Raw genomic sequence first — 16,127 nt, 5'->3', positions numbered from 1 at the left:
AACTGCCCAAGATAGTCGTCTGGCTCACATTGTAGGGCGTGGAACGTTTTGAAATGGAAAATGTGTTTTTGGCTTTGAGTTTGTATTCTTCACATGTTTGCACAGAGTGTGTGTTGAGCACGTGTGTGTCTGCTGAAGGTGAATCAGTCTGCCCGTGTGTCTGTCTGTGTTCTCTCCAAGTTCCACTTTGCAACTTTCTGCCTTCTGCTACCCCCTTCCCCTCTTTCTGTCTTGCACAGGCCATTAGGTCTGAAAGGTCCCAGCCTCATGAATACAAAGTATTTGAGCCCAGCTTTCCCTTTTCACGCTGCTGCTCCCTCTTGTACTGCCTCCTGCAACATTACAATTGATCCTGCGCTCTCTCTCTCTCCCTCCGTCTCCCCCTCTCTGCCTCTGACTTGGAGAAAGTGCTCTGCCTTCAGATTGGGTGCGAGCAGTACAGCCCTCTCTTCCCTCTCTCTCTTTCTCTCGGCGAGTGAGTGAGTAAAGCAAAGAAGCAGGCGTGTTTCAACAGATGGCTTGGGCTGTCCTGATTCACTCAGAGTCGCTGGTTGAATGAGAGCTCAGAGAAACAGAGAGAGAGAGAGTGAGAGCGAGTGAGGGGAAATGAAACCGTAGAGGGACTTCTGCCTTTTTTTTTCCGTTCTGCCTCTCATTTAAATTTCCCTCCTCGCTTCATCTGTAAAACTATATGTACTTTTTCTCTTTCTGTTTCAAACACAGCTGTTTGGTCAGCCTGTCAGCAGGCAAATAAAACGACACTCACGTCTGTGATGATGGGTTTATGATCCCACAACTCCAATCAGTCTTAAACAGGAGGAAACCTGCTCTCTGTCAGATTCCAGAGGACTGCTGCTCAAGGTATGGTGAATGCCCTACTTTATTTCTGAACTCCCTGTCCATGAATTACACTTGCTGTTAGCTCAGCTGATGTATCTATACTGGGAATAAGGAGGAATCAGTGCAGTGGAAGTGCTTAGCTACACAAGGTGACAAGCTTCCTTCACTTAAAGGAGCCTCGTTCCTTTTCCTGCACTTGAATCCTACATCTGTCAGGGTTATATCTACAGAAGGGCGATCATGTAACTTTTAAATGTAGCACTCATGAATATGCATCAATATGAACATCTCCTGCAGCTGTGCCAGTCAACATTCAGCAAAAGTGACTTTTTTGAGGGGTGAAGGAATGGTGCAGAGAGATGTGAAAGGTCTGTGTAGCCTAATTTCAATGTTTTTATTTCAACAGGCAGATGTGTTTGGTAGCATTGGTAACATGACAAGAGTATTGAAGAATTACAGGGCTTAGGGCTTGCAATGGTATTTACATTTGGTTGCAAATTCCCACAACTGACAGATAAACAAATGCAGCCTCATGTTTGGGTTCAGTGGCACCAGCCTGACCTGCCTTTTGAAAGTTTACCTCCTCTTTAGGAATGTAAACACAGCACATGCCTGATGGGAACATTTCAGCACTTTAGTGGTCAGTGTAGCTTTATTATAATATCCCTAGCAATTACTTGCGGCATCCCAAAAATGACTGCGAAAATACTTATGTCCAGGTATTTCCTTCTGTTTCTTAATTCAGAAATGAAGCAGCTGAACACGTGTTAAGGATAGAAAATGATTACAAGTTTTTTTTAGAACTGGAAATGTAGATTTTGCCAGACTCACTTTAATTTATGGTCTGTCAGACACAGGTATGGATAGCAGTGACATCACTATATAAAGAATTGAAACTATAAAAAGGAAATTGAAATTGACAAGACTCAGTGATCTCATGACAAGTGAAATAACACAGCAACAGACTGACTGATTTGAGTGAAACTTATATTAAAATGTATTTTGCATTGGACGTTATCAGCAAAATATGAACCAGCAGTTGTCTAGGGCAAAAAAACTATAGAGGGAAAACTGGGTCAACTCATGTAATTTCTCTGTAAAATTAAAATTCTCCTCTTCGTAGTTTTCAAATTTTCCATCTTCTGTTCTTGATTAGATTTCCTGGTTAGGCAAAGGTAGCTCAGGATATTCAAAGCTTGTGCATTTATTCAGTTAAAAACTAGCTTCTGTATTTGCTATTTAGTCCATGGAGTAAGGGTTTTCAATATTGTGCATGAAAAAATAACAATGGCTGAAAATCTGGAAAAAAAGAGAAGGATCTATGTTTTGTGAAGTTGATACAGAGGAATCATTAGAAAGACCGACCTCTATTTCCATTTCCATCAGAATTGACATTTTCTGATAGAAATCTTTACACCTGAAGGATATGGATGGAGAGCCATTGATTATAACTTATCTGATTGTTCTTATATGATCTTTAAGAATGTTGTTATGTGACTGGAGTTTGCTCTCTGCAGATTGAATTGCATGATACACTCTGTATAGCTTCTGGGTTCAAACTCTCTGAAAAGTTCCACTTCCTGATTATCTTTATTAGAACCTATGGCTTCTCATTTTTACACTGTAATCAGGAGACTGCATTCCTGTTTTAAGCTTATACTGTGTATCAAGATAATAACAAAATTAATAAAATAAGACTTTTGCTTCATTATTGACATCGTTGTATATGCAGTATATGGAATACAAAAAGCCTGCAGTGTGTGGAAATATTTGGAAATGTGTTAATGTGGTAATTTTTAATTAACAGTTCAGGTCTGACGCTAGCCCACATTTTAAACACACATCATGACCTTTCTCAGTGGTCTCTCGCTAGAAAAGCCAGAGCAACATGACTGTGTGTCAGTAAGCAACATCCTGGTGGATTTATTGATTTACACACAACAGTAGATTATTTACTGATTTCCTTTCTGTAACTGAGATGAGGTAACAATGTCATCCTTGAGTGAAATACAAAGGCATGGGTTCATTTACAATATGGGGCACATTCAGCGTATATATGTAGAGAGAGCACTAAGAATAATCAATGGATAGGAAGACCATTATGGTTTTCAAATGATATATTTAATAATATATTCTGTATTCACTGTTCTTGCAATTATGAATGTCTTTACTTAACAAATCAGTATTGGTCCCCCCTATCAAAAAATGAATGCATTTTGTGTAAATTCACAAATTTATAAATTGTCACCCTTATCAGTTGAACATGTCTTGTGTTTGTTTTATACACCAGTTTTATAGATTGTTCTTTTACATGTTTTTGCGTGTAGCATTGCTCATTTTATTGTCTTTTGAGTCATGTAATCTCCGTTCCATCTGATTCTTAGCCCCAACTGACAGGCACTAATTCATAAGATCAAATAGAGATCAGGCAACTTGTGACTCCAGCAGCTTTTTTCCACCAGCTGAACATATGGTCTGGAATAAATTATTCTTTAATGGTAAACGGTGGAGTTTGTCTCAGTAACATGTGGCATATTGCACATCTTGTGACCACTTTATCAACTGTTTTGTATTAAAATATTACCACAGTCGGCAATTGGCTGTCTGTAGAGATGAATTTATACAACATGGAGCTAAGGCAGTGGGACACTGGGTTAAGAGGCCCCAGACCTGGCACTTAACGTTTCTTCCTTGACAATGATAGAGCGTTTTGATGTGACTATGATCGAACCAGTGGCACTTGAGACTCATCATACTGGTGTGTGCACTCTTTTTTGTTGTTGTTTCACTGCTAACTAAGCAGGTGTAGCAAACAGGGACATTGCATGGTGCCAATGCACTAATTTTAAAGTTTCAGTTGAGTTACATCCCAAGTGTTCATAATTATAGTTGGTGGGATCTGAAAACAGATAAGAAAGGTTACATTCTTTTCACTGTAAATGCTGATATCTTATATCTTTAAGTTACTGGACAGTCACTGAGCAAGCATGTTCATGAAGTACTGCTAGCACAGCACAGGATCAACACTTAGGGAGCATGAATGTGCTTGATATTATAGTGTACAGACGTGCTTTATTTTTTCTTGCTTTATACATACAATTGTTTTGCCCTGGTTATTTCCCCTGTTTATTGCTCAAGTGTGTACTACAGGATGTTGCTGCTTATTGGGCTAAAAGTGCTGTCAGAGGGCACAGCACATTATTAAGAGATGTGCTAGGAAGCTCTCTGTTGGTGCTTTCCTAATATATTGGATAGACCAGCAGGTATTCTTTATTTTCAGATGTCATTTCAATAAAGCTCAGCTCACATGCCCAGTGGGATTCAGGCAAGTCCTCTATAAGATTTTAAGTACATGATCAAATTTAGTTACTGTACAATGATGATGACATTGTTTTCTTCTACCTAGTTATTTTTCTTGAGTGAAGAGATGTAGTTGCCCTTGGTCCTTGGTGTTTGTAAGGAATTATTTTTTTCTCTGCACATATATAAAATGTTATTGTAAGTCTAAGCACATATCATTGCAATCAAAGCAGAGCTATATTTCAGGGACTATGTCCCAGTCCAAATTACTAAATTCGGCGTGCAATTATGAAGGTGCTATATTTTATGATTCTGAGTTCTTTGGTATTGCTTTTGTGAGAGCAGCTCTCAGATTTAATTTGTATCTTTTAAGGTTTGTTAACATATAGTCTTCGATCCAACCCAGGTCCCGGAGAGTCGCACTTAAGTTATGCTTATACTGTAGGTCACCTCTTTCTCAGGATTGGCAACACCTGTGCGATATTGCTGAATTGAGTAATGATCTGTTGGGTTAAGAGAGCCACGTTTTTTGAGGGTTGAATGGAACTCATATTTTGATCCCATATGATCTCTAAATTGTTTAGTTTAATAGATCACCTGCCTGCTTGCTCATTGTGATACTGTCTTTAGAGATTGGTGATTTATGGTGACCTATAAAACCTGCTGGACTGGGACTCTCCAGGACCAGGGTTGGAGACACCTGCTCTGAGCTTTAATAAATTAAGTGACCATTGTCTCGGGCAAAAAAAAATCCAAACACCAGTCACCTTGCAGATCTGTAACAGACTTCACTTGAGACAGATAGGCATTTTCTTTCCTAAATTACTATAGTCACCCAAGCTACTGTATCTCATATGTTAATGGACAGATCAAAGGGGGAAACTAGTGTTATTAACAACACAAAACGGACTACACAGCAGACTACTGTGAAGCATGCAACTTGCAGGCTAGCCCATCATAAGTTAAATTAACAGGATCTTTTCCCCTATTAGTCTGAACATGAGGCACAGCATGGTTTATATCTAGCTGTCCGAATCTCTCTCCCTTTCTAGCTATACAGCACATACAGTACCTATACGCACAGAGAGAGATTGGAATGATACTGGAGTATCAATCCAAATTACTCTCACAAATTCTGTGCTTTCTATAATAGGCACTTTGCTCCTAACACCACTATTCTCTATTGTATTTGTGCATTTGCCATTTTATCTCACTTTGCATTTGAACATGTCTGGAAGTGAAGTGTAGTGTGGGTGGCAAAGGGGAGAGTGTGTCTTTAACAAGTTGTTCTGCTTACAGAAAACTCGTAAGTGAAGGTGAAGCAGTTGCTCTGGTGCTGTGCATGAAAAAGGAAGGTGTGGGCTATGCTAAAACTGTTGACTGACTGATTCATTGTGTGAATCGTTAGCTGTTTTTAGTCTTGTTGCTTGGGAGAAGGTTCACAGCCACTGCATTGATGGGTTAAAAAGTTTGCATTTCTTTGGGCAAACAAGGTGCTTAGTTAACCTAAGAAATTGGCACTTCTTGCAAGGCTATGCTCCTCACAGCTGCCTTGTTCTGAAGGCTTAGGCTGGGCTGATGTTAACACATGTTTTAAAATATAAGCATCTGTGTTTTGTCTTATTCCACTTCAGCAAGAATCAAATCTGTTTAATTTGATGAGTCCAATTAAATTGCACCACTGTATTTTCACTTTTTAAAAAATATCAAAACACCTTAATCACTCCACATTAAATAACATTTTTCGTTGTTTTTGCTTTCACAAATTGCAAGATATACAACAGAAACACAGGTTTGAGGTGAATGTACACATCATAGGTAGTTAATCCTTGCTGCACAGGCAGGGTAAAAGGCACTCCTTTATACCGATAAGGTATTCATTATATTCTTGTCACATGACTCAGATTGGTCAAGCCTGTTTAACATTACCTCTGTCCCTCCTTCTCTAAAGCTGTCTAGCTCCTTGTATGCTGGAATTATGTGCAGGGATTTGTCCTGGTTTTGTTAAGCAAGTTCTTCCGCTGTTCTGCACAGAGAGGAACTTGCAGTGGATTTAACCCTTTCCTTCCTCCTTACCTCAGTGCTTTGAAGACTGTCATACAACATGAATAAGGACGACACCGACATTTTCCGTGGATAATGAGACATGTTCAGCATTAGCTTTAAAGCTTGGACCTTATTTGAATGCAGTCTTCATATAGCCTAGATGAAGGTGTATGTTGTTATATGACACAACAGTGTCAATCATTATGGTTTATCATTCCAAAAGCCACATCAGGTATATAAATATTTATAGTAATACATAGTGTTTGTGAAGGAACATGTCATAGCAAGATTCTTTAAATATAGAGAAAAGATTGTTAGGTGTAGTTATTAACACTTTATTCATACTCATACCTTTGTAGGTTTTTTGGGGTTAGTTACAATCTAACCTCCTAACACATGCATTTGTACTGGATACAGTGCTGTTTATACAGTATGTGTTTTTTCACATTGAAAATGCCCACCAGAACAACCAGTGACAACTGATACACGCTTGCAAAAGCTGACAGTTTGATAACTCCTAAACTGACAAGTTACATCATCTGTCTGGAGCAGAGACTAGGGCTTTAGTAATAGTAATTGTAACCTTTGTAAATTGAGAAACCAAATATAAGCCCAATGCAGAGGTTATTTAATATACTGTACACTAACTTTCACACATATTCTCCATATTTCACCATCACTTTTTATTGTTTTCTATATTGTACCATTTCTACAGAGACACGTTTGAGGAGTTAAAAATATATACACAGCCCCCTGTGGAGTCTGGATTATTTTGTAGCCTAAAGGAATTCAAGAAAAATAAAGTACTTCAAGAAAACTAAATATTAGTCATATATTTGTATGTGGAATATTACTAACTGATTTAATTGGCTGAATTTTGTAAAGAGATGATAGGGTATCTAGGATACTGTGCATAAAGGTCTCTTCTGAGCAAATACATAATAATGATTAAACAATAGAGGCAAACAGTTTTCCTGTCTTAATTACCTGTATTATGAACATCATCCTATATTTATTTGGTCAGTGACTGTGTACTGCATTATAGATGATTGACCCTAAACTTAAATATTTATTGCTTGGATTATAATATCATTGGCCCAGTGTGAGTCATTTGTCAAGTTTGCAAGTTTCTCAGCCTCCCGTGCTCTGTCGAAATCTTTTATTTTCATGCTTCCCAATTCATAATTTAAAGTGCACTTCATGAGCCAAGAAGCATTGCTTTCCATTTTCCATGAAGCCAGCAGGGTGCTGTAGGGTCCTGCTGCCTATCTGCCTGTCCCTCATTTGCCTAGCAATGTGAGTGTCTTATCAATAATTAAGCGTGTGCTGTAAGCACTGGGGGTCTGCTGCTTTAACTCAAGGCACGAAAGCTTTAGTTACCATGTCTTGCCACCCCCTGCGCTCGGAGGATTTAGATATTTGGAAAGCACTTCTGAAAATGCTTCCTTTGTAGTGCAGTGTAATTCCTTCAAAATAAAGAAAGGTGGCTGGTGAAGTTATTGTATCAAAAGATAGGAGGTAAAGGTGTAAAGGAAACCTAACACACATGATATGTTTTAGGTTCACATCAGGTGTGGATGTTGGATTCACATTGCAAAGCAGAATGAAACAATCATGTTTCACCAGCCGCAGGGTCTCATGTTAAAGCCAGCAGCAGGTCCTGGATAATACTGGCAGTAAGTTACCTGATTTTGAATTCATTTGATTAAACCGAAGTGCAGCTGCCTGTATGCGCTTTTCATCAGCTGGATTTATACTGGAATGGGTCAAAGCACTGTGCAACCTGTGTTTTAGTCCCAGCCCTATACTATGAAAGTACTTATAAATACAAAGAAATGTAAAGAAAGATAAATAACAGTGGCTTTTAATATTTTGTTCTACATCTATCATACTCTGAACACAGCATTCTAAAACTGCACAAATTAAGTTTAAAGAAGATTATGATTTGCTGAACAAGTGGTTCTTGTTACAAAAGTGCTACACAGGATGTTAGATTTGATATCTGCTCCTGTCTTTGGCTGGTGGTAGCAGGAGAAGGAAGCCCTAATATACTGTAGGCACCGCACTAAATCAGCAAGTAAGAATAGTTAACAAGATGATACAATTTGAAATTCCGCAGTGCTTTTCATGAGCAAACCTCTCTCCGCCTTGCAATGCTTTGACTCGACTGGAAGCAAGCCAGGCGATCAGGGCTAGGCGAGGCGGAACAGATCGGTTTTGATCTAGGATTTAAACATCCGAAAGGAGTCGACTTCCTGGATTTGTCTGAGAAGGGTGTTTTAAGGGTTAGGACCAAAGAATGCCAAAGGTCTGGTTCTCTTTGGTTTTGACAGTCCTGGAAGTGGGTAGCATATTTCAGCTAATCCAGTTACACTTCTCCAAGGTCTTTTTGTGTAGCACTCAGAACATGTTTATTAACAAGCCGCGATGCTTCCAGCTTAAACAGTTTAGGAATCTGCTTAGAAGGGTCCTATCCATCTGATTAATTTTCTTCAGTGATATTTTTGTTAATTCAAGTAAATGTATATAAGGGAGGCTGATTCAGTCATTTTATGAGTATTTAACAGCACCTATCTTTCCAGACTGGCCTCTTTATAGAAATAACATCTGCAGTATTTACGAACATCTCTTCAAGCTTGGTAGATTAAATAACCTGTGCCCCCATCCTGCTATTTTTTCTTGTGACATATTCACAGGCATCTCTGGCTTTGACAACTGCATGCTGCATCATGGTTTTAAAATTCCTTACACTTTGCTTTCTTGGACTTTACACATATTATCATTGTACCATTAGCAAGTTTCTCTTAGTCATTTAGGCATATGCATTAATTTGTAGTTTATAATGGCTCATGATAATGAATACAGTATAATTTTAATTTTTGTACTACAGTATGTTAATTGTCTGGGGCGGCACAGTGGTAGAGTGGTTAGCATTACTGCCTCACAGGTCCTCACTGGGGTTCTGGACCTGGGGTGCTACAGTATCTGCGCAGAGTTTGTACGTTCTCCTTGTGTTCACATGGGTTTCCTCTGGGTGCTCCAGTTTCCTCTCACATTCCAAAAACAAGCTGGTGGGTTAACTGGCTTCTAGACAAATTGATCTTGGTGCAAGCATTTATGCGTTTCTGTCTCCCCTGTGATGGACTGGTGTCCCATCCAAGGTGTATCCTGCCTTGTGCCCTTTGCTTGCTGGGATAATTCCTGGCTTCCCCAAAACCCTGAAGCCTGAATGAAGCAGTTAGAAAATTGATTGATGTATGATGTATGAGTGTTTTTGTCTGTTGTAATGCAATACAATAATCAAAGCGTTTGTACTCATATCGTCTCATATTTGATTGTAGTAGTTGTAAGCAAAAGAAGAGCGTACAGAAGGAAACATCACAGTCACTATCTTTTATACAATTGTCATTTCTAAACACGATTTCTAGGCAATACCTGTAGGTTGTGGTATTATGGTGCTAGCACTATGGAGCGAGGATATTAACGAAGCCCAAAATTGTTTTGTAGATGTATACAAAAGTTTATGCCTAAGGGAACAGTATGGGGAAATATTTTTTTAATTAAAAACATGCTGGCATCTGTAAGGTAAGGTTTATGGTCTTAGTCCAATTTCGGTTCTATAAAGATTATCCTTTACATTTTTTAGTTGATTTTTATCTCTTGTTAAACTGAAGCATAACACGTTTATTTGACAAACAAAAACCCAACTGAATCGCAAGTATGAAAAACTGAGTGCTTTCCCCATAAGCTATGATTTACACCTGCTGTCTACATTCTTTTCAGACGTTATAGACTTTATTCTGCATGGGAGGCTGATGAAGATTTCCACACCTGTTAATAATGAGAATAGTACCGAGATAACAGACGGGTGTGTTTCATTGCACCTCGTCGGTAACAAATTCATTTAATAGATAGCACCAGCTTAAAAAGAATCACTTCTGGCTTTCCAGTAGGTGCATTCACCCTGTCCTCGGTTTATCAGTGTGAATATCTGCAATACTGGGTTAGCATTAATCGCTGTGTGATGTAATCCTTGGAAAAGGCAGGAGTGAAAACTTCTTGCAATTCTGCTTTTGTTTCCGTCCTCTTTTTCCCCACTTTCAATCTAACCCTTGTGTTATTTATTTGATTCATCCAGCAGCACGCATGAGAAAATACAGAATGTTTTATTAGCAAGCCAACATAAACATTTACAACACGGTACATCATTCAACATTTCTCACAGCTCACTCTGGAGCTCAGCTTGGCCTCTGAAAACAGAGAGCTGACTAAAATGTCAGAAAATTCTCCCTTGGCTTGTCCAAGGCCATAAACTATACTAGGTGGCTTAAAGTAGAGAACAGGGGAAGTAAACGATTACTTTTAATATATGAAGCTCTTGTTTCAAATACTTTTGTGTCTGCATTTTTCTTCTTATTTACTAAGAACTCAGCTGGAGCTGCCTTCAGTGGCTGTTAGTGGTTGTTTCTGAACAATTGGCAGTAATTGCATTTACCCTTATTATTTACAACACAGTTGGAACTTTGTATTTCTTTATCATTAATTTATTTTGTAAACATGATTTTGTCACTGTCAATAACACATCCTGTCCTGTACATTCTTTTGCTCATATCTGTTATCACACTGATAAGAGGAAAGGCAGACTTTCCTGTTGACAGGCCTTGTGGTATTTATTGAGAGATCTTCTCTGCAAAAAAGCCTCACTCCTCATACAGTATGTCCTAAAACTGTGAGGGGATTGCAAAGTGGCATGCAAAGACTGCAGAACTGTGAAGAGATTCTGAATTTTGTGGAGGGTTCCTGACATTAAACCAGCTCTGGCTGTAATGTGCAGTGTATTTTAAATTCTCTACAAAACGTTACACGAGACTTTGGCATGACTGATTTTCTAGGTTTGCAAAATCAAGTGCATAGTCAAAGTTTAAGGCCCAGCCCAGCTAGGTTCCTGATTAAATCTGACCACAACTCTGGCTATGTGGTAAAATTCTCATTTCACGCTCTGCTGAAACACCCTCTCTGAGGTGTTTTTCAGTCCTTGGTGGTTACACGCGGTCGCTTCTTTGGGATTTTTTACCGTTGTGTCTCCTGGTCATGCATCCCTCCTGATGCTGTAAACAAAATTGGCATCCGGGGGAATTCATCTTTCTATTCCTCTATGCCCTGTTTCAATAGACATTACATGTTGTGCACAAGCTGTATTTTTCCCTATCGGACTGCAACATGCACAGATGCTTTACTTGGCTAGAGTACATTTCTGTTGCCCTTAAAGGATTAAAATGTTTTCCTTCATGGGGCGGAAGGTTGAGGGTGTCAGTGTAAATTGTGTTCATGGCAGACACTACAATATTGTTACTCCAGTTCCTAACGGTGGTGTCTTCCAGTTCACTTCCATGCATAACTGCAGTTTGCAAACGTCCTAACACTGTTGCCCTGACACATAACAGGAATATCTTCAAATCAAATCAAAGTTTATTTATCAAATGCACAACAATACGTCGTGCAGCAGTAGTTGCTGGCAATGAAATGTCTTTTTCTGCAAGATCACAAAAATCACAAGAATCACAAAAAAAAACTTTAGGATCACCCCACACATTTCTTCTTCACTGCGTAAGCATATTGTTAAAAGGAAGCTTTTTTAGGAAGCTGAGACTACAACACAGCATTTAACTGAGATGACGATCACCTGTCAGCATTGTCTCTTACACTGTTTAAACAGGAATGGTTCCCATAGGTGTTAATTAAGAAAACCATTTAAAGTCCTCAAGATGAGGGATATTCTAAGAAAGTAATAACAAAATGGCAAATTCAAACAATACAAACACACTGTACTCTATAAGGGTCTGATCAGACAGAATGTTTGGATGCAAACAACAGTTTATCTATGAAGGAGTTGTTTAGCATTATAGTGCCAAGCATCTGCAGCCAGCAGTGAGGAATTTCAACTTTTGAGGTTGATATATCTATATATTAGCAAGGGATAGTCACATTATTTTAGGAATTATTAATATATGGAGGTGTTGTGCAGCCTACCTAGAACATGTCAGGGTTTTGCACATTGCAAGTTTTGATTTGAAAAAAAAAAATACAGACGTGGGTGGATACTGCTAAAGAAAACATCGACCAGAGAATAACCCATAAATATTTTTCTTCTGAAACAATTGTGAAACTATCGTATTATCTGTGGTTACAGCTGTGCCAGTACTTTGTTCCATTTCGCCTGTTAACACTAAGCAACCAAACACAAAGAAAGAAATAATCCCTGATTACAGAAAAAAAACTGGGAGTTGTTTGCATTGAGGTTCAGTAATGAGTTCCAGGACTGTAGGTAATTCCATCTCTAGAATGAGGTACATAATGTCTCTGTTCCATAAAGGTCTCGCATTTCTGCAAGCCAAAAACTTAAAAACATCATGATGGCATGTTGCTGCTGTTTAACAGCTTGTATGTCTTATAATTGAAGTAGTCTCTTGAAGGGGAAATGAGGGTGCAGTAAGGTCACATATACTGTAATGATCCAAAAGATGGGGGAAAAGGGTGAGATGGTAGTTTTGTGATTTTTGTCTCTTCTTTTTAAAACACCACTGCTTCTAAAAGGAATCCTGCCGGAGCTGCTTTTGGGTGTGATGGAAGAGTGAAAGGACTGTAGTTTCATAAGCTGAAGAGCTTTTAATGACAGAAAAAGACATACTGTGAGAGTAGCGAGGCAAAGTTCAGTAGCAACTATCGTGCCACAGTTAAATAAATGATGATGAATAGAAATATTCTGATCAATATTTTATCAGGAAGAGTGAGCTGAAGGTATTCTGAAATGCTGCATTCCTGTTCAGGGGACACGTTGAGGATTGTGTGCACACTAAACATTATTTCTACATACTGTACTTCTTATCTCATTGGAAGCAATGCCAGAATCTTCTTGCATTGTCTTAAAGCATCCAAAAGTTATGCAGCTCAAATGGGCCTTTATTTACAACTCAGAGATATATGTGAAAAGACAGCTTCTTTCACCCCTTTGCTTTTAGTCTTTGCCAACTCTGAAAGCCTGTTATTTCTCCCTGCATTTGCTATTTAAGCATTTTAATAAAAAAAAATCCATCCAGCCCAAGAACCTTACAGATGTGCTTTCTTGGCACTGATAAGCAGACAACGGAGACCCAGACTACTTTTTGCACTACCTTTGTTTTATTATTTGATGGGTTCTACAATATGTGTCATGTGTATCTTTCCTTGCTTTGTGGGATGGACAATGAAATGTGCAATGAATTTATATTAAATTAAGGATTCATTTATTAAGTCAGTACCAAATGTCAGAATGCCTGGTTTTTCATTATGCGGTACTCTTATTCTAAGAATTATAGGAATTACTAATGCGTGTTTTTCTTTAAAATAAGCACCACATTTTTACTGCATGTATTATTGATTTTATTTTTAATTGGACAGTTTCATTTAAATTTATTTATTTTTTACATGTAACATCATATCTAAGACTCCTAAAAAACATATCCCACACTTATTATAAGACAGTAATTGGAGGTTAAAGTGCCTTTTAGCTTTGGACTTCCCCTGACATCTTTAATTGCATGGTTACATTGTAGTTATATAAAATGCATGGTTATTGTAATTTAATAATGCATAATTACATGAGTGCAGTAATAAGCACTAGCTAGTTGTGAAATTAATCTCACTCTGCTGATGTGCAACTGTTACAAATGTGTACCTGGCAGATAATATTTTTTCTGTAAATAGGCAATACAGTATTAACACAGTATAGTTGGTCATTAAACATCATGTGGCACTGTAAGATTAGGGGTGTTGACCCCTTTGTTCTGGGATTTAGAGTATAAATTCCAGACTTTACTTATACAATCTGCCTCCCTAAAGTTTCCCCCTTAATTTGGTAGGTGAAGTGATTTCTCTTTTCTCCATTTAATCTGCTGTGTTGTGGGATTTTTGGAGCAGATTGACTGCTGTGCTCACTTCAATGGAGAATGAAGTGTGTCCCCATTTATGTGTAAAGTGCTTTGGGATCCTCTGGGATAAAAAGCTCTATATAAATGCAAGGAATTATTGTTATCAATTATTAATTGATACTGTACTTAGTCTAGCCTGCATGAAAGCAAAATATGAATACAAAGTCTAAATATGGATATTCTCAGGTTTGCAAACATTCCAAAATACCCGACTTCAGGGATGTTTCAATATTTACAGATGCCTGTTTCATTATTCTTGTATATACATATGTCTTTCCTACAGTTGTGCAATGAAAAAATGTTATCTTAAACCACTCTAATTAAGCTTTATCTGATTCTGTTTTTCATCTTGTTAATAAAAACCGTTCTTATTTCTATTTTTTTTGAAAGCACATGGAAAGTACAAGTCTCAACCAGTAAATTAAGTAGCGTGCTTTTCTGAGGGTTCATGATTAATGCATTTTAATTAGGACTTTATTGATTGGGCTGCAAAAGTCAATGAAGTGTGCACACGTAATAAGCAAGTGAAATCAGCTCCTATATCAAATCATTGCAAAATCACACTTCTTGGTGTCAGTCATTTTCCACACTGACTCCAATAGCTTTAAATTGGTCATGCTTCAAGCTGCAGTCGCCATTAATAACTATTCTGTCATCAGATGAGTGTAGTCTGCCTCAGTCACGCAGGAGCCTGAGATAGCATTCAACCAGACTTTTCCCTCATTAATCTTTCATCCCATGATATATGTGCTATGTATTTTTAATCGGTAATCTCAGCCCTCAGAGCTCATCAGAATAGAGAACTCATCAGAACAGCAGCATGTTCCACATTCAAGTCGGTTGCAATTACCCCTGGTACTACAGAGTAAATATTTTAAGGCCCCTGCGTACACCACATAATAAAAGAAAACGCTTTATTTTAAGCGAGGAAGGCATTTTAAGGGAGCATACACAGTAATGAGGAGAAAGAAGCATGCTGCTCTGTTATACAAGTGTACTGTAGGTATCTTAGAATTATCTCTAGAATGTCACCAGATGTGGTAACAGGTGTTTTCTGTAGTCTCTTTATGCCAGGAAAGATTTGAAGGATTTTTTTTCTGTGTTTTTCTTCTGTTTAATTATTAAGACTTGAAAATGAAATGGTGGTGTCGTAGAAAAATGTTGTCTCGTATCCACATACAGTAATTAAAAAATGCTGGAATGCATGGAATAAAGGCCAATGAAATCAACATGGATCTGCTCTGCAGTGGTCCTCCTAATCTCTCTGTCTCAGGAATGTATCAGGGCCAGCTCTCTGGCTGTTCACTTGAACGCTACTCCCAATCATTTTACTCAGCGGTGAACAATTCTAATTCTCAAGAGCCGTAATCCAGCACATTTTAGCTGTGACTTCCATTAATTAACTGCTTAAGCACATACCTGGAGGCTGGGACAAATGAAGAGATGTTGTTAATGAGGTGATCTTGCATGTAAATAGCCCAGGTAGTATGAAAGTTTGAATACAATGTGGCCATCCATGTCTGAAGTTATTCACCCCTAATTTGCCCAGAATTATTATAACGTGTATGGGAAAGATTTCACATTTGTGCTGTTTCTGTGTTGCAGAGACCTTTGTTTTAGCCACAGCTCTGCATGAGGTTGTGCCTCAAGTGAGTGACCATGTGCCTATTTGAATCAATTGCACAATTACAATATTCTTTGTTGGAATTAAATGTATAAAAAACAAATGTGTTTGTTAGAAAGGGGATTCTGTGATACAAGTGTGCAAGTTTGGAATTTTCTGCTTTTGTCTAGTTTGGTCAGGGGACTGTTTTGACAGCACTCTTTATATTATTTTTTAATTCTTTGCATAGAAATGTATGTGCATCTGTTGTAAAAGAGCATCTAAAAATGAACACAAATACCCACAGAATCCTAGTAACGGCAATTAACATTTTGTCCCTAACTACCCGGCTTTTGCAGCAATCCTAAAGA

General features: G+C 38.2%; 1 protein-coding gene across 4 annotated transcripts in view; it reads left to right on the top strand.

Annotated features, from left to right (window-relative positions):
* The first annotated feature begins 502 nt into the window (after positions 1–502).
* Positions 503–16,127, top strand: part of LOC148648193 (extracellular sulfatase Sulf-2-like) — a 119,382-nt gene continuing 103,757 nt past the window's right edge. For 3 of the 4 annotated variants that reach the window (XM_088608165.1, XM_088608163.1, XM_088608169.1), the window contains exon 1: positions 504–861. The gene's annotated coding sequence lies outside the window, so the exon portion shown is untranslated. Of the gene's footprint in view, positions 862–16,127 lie in introns of all 4 variants that reach the window. The other variant, XM_088608168.1, reaches the window with a different exon arrangement.

This window comes from Lepisosteus platostomus, chromosome 15 (genome assembly GCF_059453375.1).
Source record: "Lepisosteus platostomus isolate fLepPlt1 chromosome 15, fLepPlt1.hap1, whole genome shotgun sequence".
In the NCBI taxonomy this organism is placed as follows: Eukaryota; Metazoa; Chordata; class Actinopteri; order Semionotiformes; family Lepisosteidae; genus Lepisosteus; species Lepisosteus platostomus.
Note: the sequence above shows the minus strand (reverse complement) of the source record. Positions and strands in the feature narration are given on the sequence as shown.